The 13,689-nt window shown below is 56.2% G+C and overlaps 1 protein-coding gene across 1 annotated transcript in view; it reads right to left on the reverse strand.

Moving 5' to 3' along the window:
* The window catches only part of PDGFRB (platelet derived growth factor receptor beta), a 31,575-nt gene extending 23,546 nt beyond the window's left edge, over positions 1 to 8,029 (reverse strand). Inside the window, exon 1 of the mRNA XM_053956721.1 lies at positions 7,764 to 8,029. The gene's annotated coding sequence lies outside the window, so the exon portion shown is untranslated. The remainder of the gene's footprint in view (positions 1 to 7,763) is intronic.
* Positions 8,030 to 13,689: the final 5,660 nt, after the last annotated feature.

Raw genomic sequence — 13,689 nt, forward strand, 5'->3', positions numbered from 1 at the left:
CTCTGCCACTCTCCCTCTGGCCTCTGCAACTGCTTCTTTCCCACCCTTTAATCTAAATAAAACTGAGTGGTTGTTTTTTGGTTTTTTTTTTCCCTTGGCTGGAATTGTCCAGAGTTGCAACATCTCTCCTCTGGGGTCCCTTGGCTCCCATGACACCATGTTTACTCACAGGCCAGATTATCATCACAGAGCCCTTTTTCTTTTTCCCAGCAAAAGGCTAGAATTAGGCACACATGGGGAACTTGTCATCCCAAGGCCCATAAACGGCTGCTGATAAAACACAGAGGTAGGAAATCTGAAACCAGACTGAGGAGCAGCAGGGCTGGGGAGTCCCTGCATCCCACAGACCATCCCTGCCCCAGGGATGAACACCTGGGGGCAAAACCCTCCTCACCTGGCCACATGCCAGTGCCAAGGGGGCCCCAAAGCTTTACCCAGACACTTTGAGACTGGGGGATGCTGAGAGCCTGGGTACCTGTTGGCATTGTGCAGGATCTGGGGGTGTTTCAGTCTGGGAGAGGTGAAGTTTTGCAAGCACAGGCAGTGTCATTAATGTCAAAACCCTCTGAGTGGTTTTGTGAGAACTCCTTGGCTGTGAAGATGTGATTAAAGCCACAGCCTTGGACTGAGCTCTCTAGGAGACAGGAGAAGCGTGGGCAGATGCCAGCTCTGGGGATGAGCCGAGGGACAAGCCCAGGGACACTGTGCCCACAGGAGGGGACGGCTCTCCTGCTGACCTCTGCATCGGGGAGCAGATCTGACATGACCAAAGCCCCTGCCCAGGACCCCAGATTCTGGTCCCCAGCCTCAGTGGCATCTGGAGAATGTGGTTGTGTGGTCATGAGGATCCTGCAGCAGATGTCAGCACACGAGTTGGCACACCCAGCCTCCTCCAGGGCACCCTGACACATCCAACAGAAAGCTGAAAATCAGGACTGTGACCCTGAAGCAGGGGAGGGAGACTGCCAGGGGGGATGACAATCCCACATGGAGCCCCAGCAGTGTGATTCAGCTGCCCTGGGGTCAGCCACGTGAGGAATGGGGTGGGGAGGCGAGCCCCACGCAGCCCTGTCTGACCACGGCCATCCTCCCTCTCCGAGCGAGGGGGGACCACGATGTCCACCCACAGAATCCAGCAAATCTCCAGCCACGGGCTCTCCACAACACGTCGCTGTGAGGAGCCAGCACAGAGGGACGTGGGACCAGGGCGAGCCCTGCACTCTCACCCATATCCCCTCCTCTTTCCCCCTCTGTTTTAAGCCCATGGGGGACAGAGGAAACGAGTGACCCATTTAGCGCAAGTTCAGAATAAAAAGAAACATCTGTTTGGAGAGGTGCCAGTGTTATAAATAATCCCCCAGCCCCTGTGATGGTATTCATGGCCCTTTCGGCTGCGCATGCTCCCCTGCTTCCGCTTTCGGAGGAAAGGCCAGACCCCGTGGGCTGCTCCCCGGAGCCTGCGAGCTTGGCCTGGACTGTGGGAAAACCCTGGGTGAGGACCAGGGTTCACCTGGGCCTGGGGAAGGAGGGAGGGGGTGTTGGGAGGAACGGCTGCCACGTGCCAAGCAATGCCCAGCTGTCACTTGCTGCATCCCCTGCTTCTCACCCAGGTCAAATCCTGCCCACCTTGGACTCCCTGGGGCACACAATGTGTGTCAAGGTCATGGTGGTGCTGGCACTGCTCTGGGGTGGTGCTGGAGGCTGGGCAGCATTTTGGAGCACAGCCCAAGATCTGGCATTGTGCATGTCTGGGGATGCTCTCACCGGGTGCAGACTCAGGGCTCACCCCTTGTAGTGCAATGACCCCCCCCAGGGAGGTACAAATGTGCCCCTTGAGAGCATTTCAGCCCTTCCCAGTGCTCTTTTCCAACAGGATGCTTTAAAACACCCAACACAGCCCAGCCAGGGCCATCCCCTAATTTCTCTATTACCCATGACAACAAAGACATTTTTGGGAGAACATACCATGCTGTTTCACAAGCATGTAAGCAATGTCAGTTATGAACATGGCTGCAGGGATCCAAACAACTCCCTGCATCCCCTTGGCCCCTCCAACTGGATAGCAAAGCCTTGGGGCTGGCTGAGTGACTCAGCTCTCCTATCCCTCCATCCCCAAACCAGCACATTTAGGGGTCCCAGCTCCTGGGCATGTCAGACTGGATGGGGGTTGCTTGCCTTGAGCAAAGCCCATCTGCTTACCTGCTGCTTCTCCCCACCAGAGCAGAGAAATGAGGGAAGCAGGGGACATGGAACTGAGATCAAGGACTATCTTGGCTTCTCATCCCTTGGCCTGGCATCCCCAGGGCTTTCCTCACTCTTGTTCCATGGCTGCCAGAAAGTCGTGTCTGCCTTCCCATGCTGATTCAAGGGAAGCTCTCTGCTGGTGTCTGCACAGGGAGGAGAACAGTCCCCAGCAAGTCAGCACCTCCATTACCTGCTCACAGCCACTGATCCAGGGTGGCTGCTCTGGTGGGGCCAGGGCTGGAGCCAAAGGTCCCAGCTGGCTCTAATTAACCACTAATAAGCTGTGAGGGAAGGGCAACGGAGGCAGGATGAGAAAAAGAACTATCCCAAGTCCCAGTAGGATGTAGGGGCTTTGCAAAGCCCCAGGAGCAGGCAGAGTTGTGGTTTTACCAGTCCAACATCGCAGCAAAGGCTGAGCAACCTGATCCTCTTGTGAGCATTTCCCTGAGATCTGCGGAGGAGGAGATAATCTCCGTGGATGCATCAGCTCCTCCCAGCTGCCTCCGAGGGACCCAAGCTTAATTGCTTTGTTCTGGGGTTTTAGGTTCTCGTGGCTGGGATTAGGCACTCACCATCTCTGTGGTCAGGGCACCCTTAGCCTATCTGCAGGGACTGGAGAGGAGCCTGGCACTGCGGCCAGGGTGGGAAAGGATGGAGCCAGCCAGTGCTAGGTGTGAAGGGCAGAGGCTGCTTTCTGATGGGTTTTTTGTTTGGCCCTGTTACTTCTGGATTTCTGAGAGGAAGAAAAATGCAATTTCTGGTGCAGCTCTTGGTGCTGTGAGCAGATTCTGCACCCTCCTGCATAGGCTCACGTGTGGGGCAGGAAGACCAGGATGGTGTCACTTGGCACCAGGACTGCAGAGATGGATTATCTCCTCCTGCATGCTCTGACCAAGCAGTATAAACCATTCTTGCCAACCTGCATGCAGGCTTCTTTATAACTTCTCCTCTCAGTCACAAATCAGAAATCAGCTCCCCTCTCCACCCATGCTCTGCAGACAGCCCCAGCCCCAAAACCTGACAGAACCTCCAGAGGAGAAGCTGAGGCAGGACTTGGCACCAGCAGCTGCCAGCACCCCCTGCCCTCCCCCTGAGTGCAGCTTTTAAATGGGCACTGAGTCCTGCTCCTGAATCAGACCATATTCTCCTAAACAGCTCCCAGCCTGGAGAAGGAAACTTGGCAGCTGCCTGTGGGGAGAGAGGAGGGGACCCCTCTCGTGGTGCCTGCAGCGCCCGGCCCCAAGGAAAGCAGTGTTTCTGTTCTGCCACCATTGCTTGGCAAAGGCTGAAACCAAGGTGACTTCCAGTTTGGAAGAGGAGAATGAGCTTGCAGAGCACAGGGCTTGAAATGGTGTATTTTTTGCTGGCGCCGGTTCAGACAAACCCACAAGCAAACATATTTTTTTGTATAAATAAGACAGTGTGTCTCGCCAGTTAAAGCAATTCAAACATGAATGTAGCAATTTAATTGGTGCCAATTGCTGGGTCTTGGTAGCATTAAGATTTCAGTCACAGCCTCTTTCACATGGCAGCTGGGTCGGAAGAGGGAAGGCAGAGGGCCCGGCAGGATGGGGCTGAGGAGCAGGATTGCCCATCTCCTGCTGCTTCAGGAGCATCACCCCTGTGCTGCCCATGGAGACCTGCCAATGCCACAGCAGGGAGAAGGTGCTCCATCTGTTTCCTGGTGGATTTCCAGGCTTTAGCAATCAGTGCAGTGCCCTGATATATCCCTGCATTCTCCAACCCCTCCCTGCTCCAGCCTCTGCACCCCACAACTTCCCACCAGCTCCATCACACACTGGCTCTTACGGGGCCCAAGGAAGGGTGTAGGATGGGTGTGAGTCAATTCCTGGGTGGATAAGCAGGTTCCCCTGCAGATATGGCCTGGATCAGTCCATCCATGGGTGCAGGACAAACACCACACACTGCACTGCCCTGGCTCTCCTGGCACCAGCCTTCCTGTGGGAGTTTTGTGAGCTCCCTGCTCCCTGCATAAGCTCCACACACCATGGTCCTCTTGCTCTGCAGGTTGTGGCTGCCAGGGAAGGTTGCACACACACCAGGGTATGCCACAGCCTGGTGTGCACCCAGGGAAAAGCAGGGTGTGAGGGGCAGTACATAACTGCACAGCTCCTGTTACCACACTGGAGGACAATGGGCTCGAGGGACCACCTTGCTCAGCACATGACCCATCCCAGCACCCCTCTGTGCATCCCCAGTATGTGTCCCTGTCACAGCTGGGGCTGCTCTGTGTTCCCCATGGTGCTGGAACGTGCTGCCCTTCCAGGAGGAGGTGTCTCAGTGGCAGCAGAACAGGACAGAGGTGAGCTTAGCTTGGGAATTAGCAATGGGGGAGAGGAGGAGGGGGAACACCGACCCCTAAAACAAGCCTCGTTATGTCCAATTTGCCCGGTGGAGCGGAAGGAGCTTCCTGGAGCTGCTCCAGCCCCTCAGGAAACAATACCCAGTCTATACCCTCCCCCTGCAGCTCCCCTCCAGGGGATTTCTTTCCCTTGCCTAAAGTACAAACAAACAAACTCCACGAAGTGTTCAGCTCCAATCCTCCCTTGCTGGGACAGGATACATCCAGCCAACCCCAAGCCCACATGGTCCCCAGCTCCTTCCAGCTCTGGGTCAAAGGCAGCGCTGGTTGCCAGCGCCGGCAGCTGTGCTCCCACGGGATTCAGGATTCAGCCACCGCACGGCTCCTCTGCTCCCTGACCTTTGCCACTCCATCCCAGGAAGAGCTTTGCTGGAGCCTGACACTGTGGACAGCATTGCAATCCCATCCCACTTCCCATCAGACACTGAGGCCAAAGGAACCTTGAGGACCAGGCAGAGAAGTCCCTGCCTGGAGCCTCTGGCAGCAGTTGGACATTTGGCCAAAACCACATCCAGCCAACGTGGTCTCTTTTTGCATGGCATCACTCCTGCAGCTAAAGAGCATTTCTTAATCTCAGCTTTCCTCTCACTGAGGAAAGTGTTCACTGTGTTCACTGAGACAATCCTGTCCTGCTCTACTCCTGCAGACAGGCTCAGTGCTCTCCTCTCCCTGGGAGTGTTGTTCTGAGTGCCTTGGAAATCCTGTCACAGACCCATCAAAAATGAGGCTGAAAGTGATCATGGTGTCACTGTCCTGTGTCCATGTCTGCCCAGCCAGAGCTTTTCCTGACATGTCCTTTGAGACTTGTGAGGCTGAAGGAACTCATCCTTCTGTCTTTAAGCCTACAGACATTTCCCCTAAAAACTCTTTTCTCTCTGTGATGACTTTTCCTCTGCATGAAGACTGTGTGTCACCTTCCCACAACACCCAGTGACCAACGAGACACATCAACCCCTCTCCCAGTCCTTTGCAGCTTCTTCTGGACTTCTCATCATCCTCACTGTTGTCCCTGAGCCCATCCACTCCATGCCTAGCCCTGCTGAAGCACCTGGTGTCACTTGCTGGGGAGGAGCTGCTCCCTCCCCTGCCTCTGTGAGCTGCCTCCAGCTGTGCATCTTCCAGCACATCCCTCAGGAAGAGCTTGGGTTTCCTGGCACCATGCTGCAATCTGGTTTGTGTCCACTACAGCCACTCTGCTTGGTTCTGGACTCTGCTGGAGCTCTTGGGATCCTCCCTCACTCCCATGCACACCAGCTGCCCTCCCAGCTCGGTGCCACCCCAGGGTGGAGGATGTGTGCTCAGCCACCTCCCAGGTGGTTCATGCAGGGATTGCACCGGACCAAGCCCAGGCCAGAGCCCTGCAGCACACCACAAGATATGCCCAGGACTGTGGACAATAAGCATGGCTAACTTCTCCCAGACTGCAGTAGTGCAGCTGGCCATGCTTGCTGCACACCGACCACGGGCACCCCGCACTCCCAGTCCTGGGCAGGGATGCAGGAGGTGATCCAGGGATGGGGAGTTGAGTGGCTGTTGTTTCCTGGACTGCTCCTTCTATGAGGACCCTCCATGCTCCTGAGCTGGAGGAAGGGACAGCCAGCTTTAGGAAGAGAGAAAAGCCCCATGCATGCTGCAATTGGGTTGCTGTGACTTGGTGCTTGTCCAAAACACTGATCCCTCCTGATGCACCGACTGATCTAGGGGTGTTTCCTGGGCTCAGGGACATTGCCCAGGGTTGGTGGCTGCCACAGCAGCCAAAGCAACCCAAGCTTGGTGACATCCCTGTCAAGGAGTGACTCCAAGCCTCATGTCAGACCCTGGCCAGGGCTGCCAACCAGGGCAGCTGCCTGGCAGCTCCTCCTCCAAGCCAGTCTGGCCTGCGTCCTCTGCCAGGCAGAGACACGTCCTTGACACTGGCTTACAGTGACCACATGAAACTCACTCCTTCCCCAAGTGCATGGGAGGCACAAGCATCTTGTCCTGCAGGGTGCTGAGGGGGGAATGACCCTCCCAGCCACCCCTCAATAGCCCCTCAGAAACACTGGGTCTCAAGATTGTTAATCCTTGTCATTAATGGGACACCTGAAAAGGTTTGGGAATGCCAAGCCTCTGCCAGCTTAGGGTTTGCACACCAGACCAACTACTTTAAGCTATTTTCCCCCTGCTTTAGCATAAACCCCACTTGCTCTGGGACCAGGATGGAGAAGCACAACATCCCTTTCCACCACAAATCCTGTTTTGAATGACTCCCAGTTGGCAGGTGAGTGCAGGAGCTGGATACTCTGAGCCCACTGTGAGCACCAAAGCCCCGCAGGTCATGCTCACCCCTGTCCTTGGGCTGTCAGAGCCTCACTCCAGATCAGCTCTGCCCTGTTGGAGGCCCTCAGCTCTTGTGCTTTCAGGACAGCAGAGTAGTTGCCCACATCCATGCCTAGTAGAGTTTTACCAAGCTCTGCTAGAGTTTTACCAAGCATTCCCAGGCACAGGTCCTGGGCAGGGCTTGCACATGTCCCTCTCCATGGCCCACAGGCACAGGAGCCCTGCCATGGCCGCAGACAGAGGTGACACTGTCCTTGGAGCAGCCTGCATTTAGGGATGGCCATGGTGTGTTTGGACAGGCTGACAGTGACAGGGCTGACACTGCTCTGCACTCACACTCTAAAGGATATCTCACTGGCATGGTGAGCAGCCTCCTCCCCCTGCACACGCCAGCCCTCCCACAGCCACCAGGTTGCAGAGCCAGGGCAAGCCCCTGATCCAGGGAGAAGCAGAGATCACCTGGGCCCTACTCCCGCTGCAGTGGGGTCCTCCCTTCCTGTCCTACAGCTGCAGCATCCCCTTGCTCCTCTCAGCCGTCCCCACCCAGGACCTGGTGAGAGCTGATGCCATGTTCTTTCCCATGGGATGCCAGAGAATTCAGCTGCTTTCCACCAAACACCATCTCCCCAGAGCCTGGTGGGCGTTTCGGGCTGCCAACCCCTTGGAGGGGAGCAAAGCCCCTTCCAGAGCAGCCGGGCTGGCTCAGGGACAGGGTCCTTCGGGACTGTACCAGCTCCAACACGACGTTTCCCATCTGGAGAGCCAGAGCTGAGCAGGAGGGCGAGTCAGCCCCCGGGTGGGCGACACAAGAGCTTACCTTGAGCAGGGTCCCACCGGCCGAGTGCCTGTGCCGCACGTCCCACCGGGAAGGCTCCAAAATTCCTTCCTCTCCTCCTCCAAACTCTCTATCTGCTGCCTGCTGAGGCTCTCCCTGCCCTCCCAGCCTTCCCCAGCTGGCAAGGCTTTTCCACTTAAAGGCGAAAGAGAGGGAAAGAAAGAAATGAAGTGGAAGGGAGGAGGGGAAAAAAAATAAAAATAAAATCAAAAAGAGAGGCAAGGCTGTGCCAAGGCTGGGATGCAGCCAAGCCCCTGCTCTCCTCCTCTAGTGCATCTGAGCAGTGCCCTGTGCAGCCCCCAGCCCAGCTGGGAGGGGGTTCTGCCTCCTCGGACCCGAGTGTGGAGCAAACCCCGGGGCCGAGGGATGTGCACGCGTGTGTGCGTGCGTGTATAAATAAAAGAGACCTCGGGAGGAGGAGAAGGGGGGAGGCTGCTTCGCCAATGAGGAGCGGAGCTCCTCCGACTTCCTCCCTCCACCCTCTGTGGGGACCCTTTGCGGAGCAGAACTTGCGATTAACACCCGGCGGACGAGTGTGATGGGTGAAGAAAAAAATTTAAAAGGAGGAGAAGCCAAAGTGGCTGCAAGGAGAGGGGAGTTCTGCTGCAGGCTGCGATGGGGCGAGCGATGAGGGCCCGGCTAACAGGGAACAAAAGGAGCCCGGACCAGCCCGACTATCGCCTCCTTAAATCGGAGGGAAGGAGCTGCTCTCTCCCTGTGTCTGCTTTCAATTCTGGCCTTTCTCCTGTTTTCTTTTTCTTTTATTTTCTTTCTCTTTTTTTCCCCTCAAGCCCCCCCCCCCCCTCCCGTTTTCTTTTTTTTTTTTCCCTTTTCTCAGGATATGAGGGGATGTTTAGAAAATCCACTGCCCACGCCAGCAGCTGACTCATGTTTTTATTAAAAAAGGCCTGTACTGAACTGACTCCGTGTGTTCCCCCAGATGCCTCCCTGTGCTGTGCCGGCCCTGCTGCTCCTGGCCCCTGACCCCGACTGGCCACTGCCCCTTGGGGACCACCAACGCACCCTTGCAACTCTTCTTTTTTGGAAAGGGGGATAAAAGGCTTTCTGCAACTGGGATGCTGCAGCAGAGGGTGGGTTTAGCTGGGGATTTGGGGCTGTTGGGGCTGCCGAGACAGAGCTGGAGAGGTGGCAGGAGTGATCACCTCAGCCCTGCCATCATCTCAGATGTCCTACACCCCTGCTGCCCTGGGAGGATGGAATCCAGGTGATGAACCAGCTTTAAATCCTCCCAGTTTCTTAAGGAGTTCAAATCAAGTTTCTGAGAAACTTCCAGTAGGCAGAACATTATCGTGTGTCCAGAGGGGGATTTTTTTTTCAATTTGTTTTAGCACTGTAACAGGGGACAGGTCATCTTTGGATGAAAACTGCTTTTTGACCATGAGTTCTTGCCACCGTTTTCATCCTGGGGATGCTTTAGGGTGGTCAGGCATTGGAACAGGCTGTGAAGGGAAGTGGTGGAATCACCATCCCCGAAAGTGTTCAAAAATGTCTAGATGTGGCATCTGGGGACATGGCCTAGTGGTGAAGGTGGCTGTGGTGGGTTGGACTCAGTGATCTTACAGGTCTTTTTTAGCCTTAACCATTCTGTGTTTCTCTCTGATCCAAACAAGAAAAAGTGCAAAACTGCACTGGCTATCCTGAAAAGACACCTGTCCATCTTTCTTTAACTTTCCTTTCTCAGAATTAAAAAGCCCTCCCCGTAATGACAACACTGCTGAAATCTGTGTTTCTGCTTTTTTTGCAAGGCAGACTCATCCCCTCCTGCCAAGCTAGTAAATGCCTGCACAATGGCCACAGGGAATGATTCCCTGGCTGGACCAGCCCAAGGGATTTGCTGCTTATCTGACATTATCTCCATGTTTTCTTTTTATCTATGAAAAACCAAAGTGGAGGTGTTTATTGTGTGTAGCTGTGGAGGGTGAGGAAAGCCAGGCTGCAGCAGCCAGGTTATCCCTGTGTGCCACTCATGGCATGGGGCTGGTGTGCCAGCTCCATGCCTGGCAGCAGGACAGCTGCAGGAGGGATGCAGCCCTGGCTTGGAAGGATTCCCCCAACTCCAGACCTGGTGGTGGCTCTGTGTCAGGGGTCCTGTCACCCCCCTGGGCCGAGACAGGCTGCTGTGCAGAAGTGGAGCCAGCGAGCGCGAGAGCAGCTCATGTGGGGGGCAGGCAGCAGAGGGGACGTGCTCTGCACATGGCTCTTCCCAAGGCTTTTCCCAAGGGGCAAAGATGTGTCTGGTGGGTCCATGTGTGAGGACCTAAGGGCTGCTGGGAATTGCTCAGCAGAGCTATTTCCTGGCAGTGTCCTCGCTCCAAGGACGTGACTGCTCCAGGCAGAGTGGGAGAGGGAGAAACCCACTGGGTTTCTCCACTGGGAGAAATCCTGCTGGGCCCCTTGCATTAGGGATGGGCTACCTGGGATGAGCAGGGGGTGGAAAAGACGACACAGACCATGCTTGAGGGTAGAGCATCCTGAGCCTGAAGTGGGACATATTTCCCCCTCAGTCCTTTCCAAACAGATGGCCCCAATACCCACTCCAGGCTGGGTCCAGGAAGAATCTGGCAAACAAAACCTCCCAGTCTGCAAAGGCCAGGATTCATTGTTTGGGGATGCTGAGAGCCCTGGGGAGCCCAAAGCATCCCGGCAAGCACACGTCAGCCCACTCTGTACATCCCCAGGGAGCATCCACAGCCGCACATTTTGTTTAGGAACAGCTCGTTGGGGTTACGGCAGCTCCTGGGAAAGGCCAGCTCAGAGGAAGCACCAAAGCCAGAGGAACTCGCCTGTGCAAGTGTGGGGGTGGAGGGCAGCAGCTCTGCTACTTCGGCATCATCAGCCCTTCATTGCTCACCTCTATTTTTGGTGCTTCGTGGTGCTGCAGGACCCAGTGGTCCCCCTGGGGCTGGGACAGCTGCAGTGTGGGATGCCAGACCCCTCTCAGCTGAGATTTCCAGCCTCAATAAGCATCGTTAAGTGCTAATGGGGGCTTGGGGTCATGTAGTGCAGCATCTCTGGTAGGGAAATCAGCCACTGAGACAGGACATTCCAGGGTATTTGGTCTGCTTTGGCATCACGTGGATCAAAGCAGCTCTCCAAACTCCTGCCCCATCCCAGGCAGAGCTGGGACCACAGAGAAAAGCCCAAGCCTGACACAGAGTAGAGAGACCAGAGCCAGGTGACCCAAGACAATGGTGGAAACAACCATGCTGGAGTCAGCAACAGGTCCCATGTGCCAGCAGGTGACAGGCAGGTACGAAAGACGCAGCAGATGTTGGCCTACCCCACTTCTCTGAAGGTTTGATGAGGGCCAGATTTGCTCCAGCTTCAGTTTTTCAGAGCCTCTATCAATTCCAAGTCAGCCCAGGAATTTCAGCGCTGCTCTGAAGTGGTGTCAAGCCGCAGACCACAAGAGAGGAGTGGAGGGTGCCAGGGAGCACAGCACCACATCTGGGCAGCCCATCTGGTGTGGCAGCTGCCAGCACATGCTCCTGGCTGGATCCCGCTCCTGGGCCCTGCAGGGAGCTGCACTGAGGCTTCATCCAGCGTCTCTAAAGCTCTGCCCTGGTGTCCAGAGGAGCCTGTACCCCGTGTGTGTGTGTGGTCCTGCTTGGACTGGGTGGGTGACACCAGTGCCCAGGGAGGAAGGGGAGGCAGAAAGTGCTGGGCTTCTTCCAAAGTGAGTGCATGCCCAAGCATAACATAATGGGGAGTATCCTGCAGCATTCCCCAGCACTGGGAACACTCCTGCAGCACTGGAAACCCTGGCCATGGACACCACAGGGTGCCAGCAGTGTCAGGAGGTAACTCTGAGCTGTACACATGTATTGTGCTGTGTCCTTATGGGTGCTGGCCCGTTGCCTACATCCCCTGGGCTGGGGCACTTGGAGGAGGCAGCAGCCAACAGACGATGTTATCCCGCTGCCTTTCCCCACCTCAGGGCCTTTCCGACCCCGTCCCACGCACTCTTCCTAACCCCCACCACGAACCTCGGTATTAAATGTGCTCAGCAGAGCCCCGGGAGGCAGCGACAGGCTCCTGGGTGAATACTAATAACGGTGCCGTCCGCTTGCCCCAGACTTTCCCACACATCTGCAGCCACTTAATGTGGGAATCGTTAACCCTCTGCTTGCCCCGTGCCCGAAACACAGCCAAGGAGTGAAACCAGAATGCTCTCCACCAGTGCAGGGGGAATCACACCCCCAGCCTGCTGAGAGCAGGGCCCACATGTGCTGGGAAGCAATGAGGGCTGCCAGCATGTGTCCCTGTCCCCAGTGCCCTCTTGAGAATAGTCAATTTGTGGCATTTGCATTTGCCAAGAAAGCTGATCCAGATCCCAAAGAGGATCGCTGAGCCCTGGGTGGGGAGAGGGGAGCTGTGTGGCAGCGCTGGTGGCACATCCATTTGGGCTGTCCTGGTCCATCTCTCTGGGGATCAGCTCTGCAGACTCTCCTCAGCCTGGGGACACAAGTGACAGCACAGGGGTGGTTCAGGCATCTGGGGAGAACCAAAGGCCACACGTGAGTCTGCAGTGGGGCTGAGGGAGTTGAGGAAGGGAGTTGTCCTCTGCAAGAGGGTTGCACTGATGTCTCCATTGCCAGAGAGGAGGGGTAACTCTTGGGGTATTCAGGAGACAGGGAATGACTGAAAGGTCCTGGCTGGACTGGGATGTGAGTGGCCATGCAGCTCTGGGATATGCTGGTCTGAAGCCACAGATTTGCCTTTGGGAGCAATAGGAGCTGGAGGGAGTGGGGAGGTGGTGGGGCAGAAGGCTGTGGGGGAAAGGGGGAGCAAGGGGAGATGTCTCCTTGACTCTCTGTGGGCATCTCCCGCTCCTGCAGAAACCATGGTGGGGTTCAGAGCGAGTTGGGGGACAAGGCAGGACTTGGTTTCCCATATTGAGTGCCTCCTCCATGGGAGCAGGAGCTGATGGGATGGTGTCCCTGCTCCATCTGGGATAGCTGCGTGCAGCCTGGCCCCAGGGACGTCCCAGCCCTGCTCCTTCCAGGAGATGGCATCACTCGATCACGGATAGCAGCACCGAGCCCCAGGGAGCACCCAGGGAGCCCTGACTGCTCTCCCTCTCCACTTCATCTGCCTGGTTTCTACCAGAAATACCAGGTCTGAAGGACTAGGGGTGGTCTGCAGGTTGGGTGCATTTCTGGGGGTCTCTAGGATGGATGGAGGGGGTACAGCCTCCTGCTCTCACCCAGCTGGGGACCCCAGGGGCTCTGTCAGTTCCTCATCTGCTCACCCATGGGACCCCAGTGCAGATGGCATCCTGAGGCACTGAGGGTCCCCCTCAGCACCCTTCAGCCCCACTCGAGCAGCTGAGATGCTCCTTGGGGAGCCCATGAAGGGCTCCTCATCTGGCTCCTCCCCAGCAGAAACTTCACCACCAGTAGTAAGTGGGTCAAAGAAAGGAAGAAGAGGGAAGTTATTGTTGGTGATCTTTATGGCCTAATTGTCCTCCCCTTTGCCCACACTGAGGGAGATCATGCTCAGCTGTCAGTGGCCATGCTGTGCCCTGCCTAGCCTGTCACCTGCTCCCCTGGGGAGGATGCAGGTGTGGGTTGCTGCCCCAGAGCCCTGAGCCCCCCAGTCCCCAGGAGCTGCCTGAGCCCTTGGCATTGGCTCCACAGACTGGGAAAAGGTAAGGGGAGGCTGGGCTGCCTGTCACTGCCTGTCAGAAACAGCCAGTGGCAGGAATAACCCCAGTCCCTAAAACTGGGGGTGGACTGGTTGTGCAGCCAGCCCTGGGATGGAACCCAACAGCCACTTGTGTTCCTCTGTACCTCCCACCATCTGCTCAGGGGGAGTTTTCTTCTTTTGTTTTTCCCCACTTCCTGAGCATCTTTGCTGATGGGAGGAAGAGGAGGAGTAGGGTGGC

Source organism: Vidua chalybeata, chromosome 15 (assembly GCF_026979565.1).
Source record: "Vidua chalybeata isolate OUT-0048 chromosome 15, bVidCha1 merged haplotype, whole genome shotgun sequence".
NCBI classification, from domain to species: domain Eukaryota; kingdom Metazoa; phylum Chordata; class Aves; order Passeriformes; family Viduidae; genus Vidua; species Vidua chalybeata.